The following is an 825-nucleotide window of genomic DNA, read 5'->3' as shown; positions in this document are numbered from 1 at the left end:
ACCTTGAAGAGAAAGCTAAGAGAAGCTAAAGCACAACTCTCTGTTGAGGACCTGACCGAATCCTTCAAGGAAGAAGAACCCATGGCAGCCGAAAACAACAACAATGCCAACAATGCAAGGAAGGTGCTGGGTGACTTCACTGCACCTACTCCTGATTTCTATGGGAGAAGCATCTCTATCCCTGCCATTGGAGCAAACAACTTTGAGCTTAAGCCTCAATTAGTTTCTCTAATGCAACAGAATTGCAAGTTCCATGGACTTCCAATGGAAGATCCTCATCAGTTCTTAGCTGAATTCTTGCAAATCTGTGACACAGTCAAGACTAATGGGGTTAACCCTGAGGTCTACAGACTGATGCTATTCCCTTTTGCTGTAAGAGACAGAGCTAGAATATGGTTGGATTCTCAACCTAAAGAAAGCCTGGACTCTTGGGAAAAGCTAGTCAATGCCTTCTTGGCAAAGTTCTTTCCACCTCAAAGATGGAGTAAGCTTAGAGTGGAAGTCCAAACCTTCAGACAGAAGGATGGAGAATCCCTCTATGAAGCTTGGGAAAGATACAAACAATTAATCAGAAGATGTCCCTCAGACATGCTTTCTGAATGGAGCATCATAGGTATCTTCTATGATGGTCTCTCCGAACTATCCAAGATGTCTTTGGATAGCTCTGCTGGAGGATCTCTTCATCTGAAGAAGACGCCTACAGAAGCTCAAGAGCTCATTGAAATGGTTGCAAATAAGCAATTCATGTACACTTCTGAAAGGAATCCTGTGAACAATGGGACTAATCAGAAGAAAGGAGTTCTTGAGATTGATACTCTGAATGCC

The 825-nt window shown here is 43.0% G+C and overlaps 1 non-coding gene across 1 annotated transcript; it reads right to left on the bottom strand.

Moving 5' to 3' along the window:
* Positions 1 to 486: 486 nt before the first annotated feature.
* Positions 487 to 594, bottom strand: LOC130938409 (small nucleolar RNA R71). The gene has a single exon (XR_009069576.1). It is a non-coding gene; the product is annotated as a small nucleolar RNA R71 (small nucleolar RNA).
* Positions 595 to 825: the final 231 nt, after the last annotated feature.

This window comes from Arachis stenosperma, chromosome 6 (assembly GCF_014773155.1).
Source record: "Arachis stenosperma cultivar V10309 chromosome 6, arast.V10309.gnm1.PFL2, whole genome shotgun sequence".
NCBI classification, from domain to species: Eukaryota; Viridiplantae; Streptophyta; class Magnoliopsida; order Fabales; family Fabaceae; genus Arachis; species Arachis stenosperma.
This window is presented reverse-complemented; position numbering and strand designations above follow the sequence as displayed.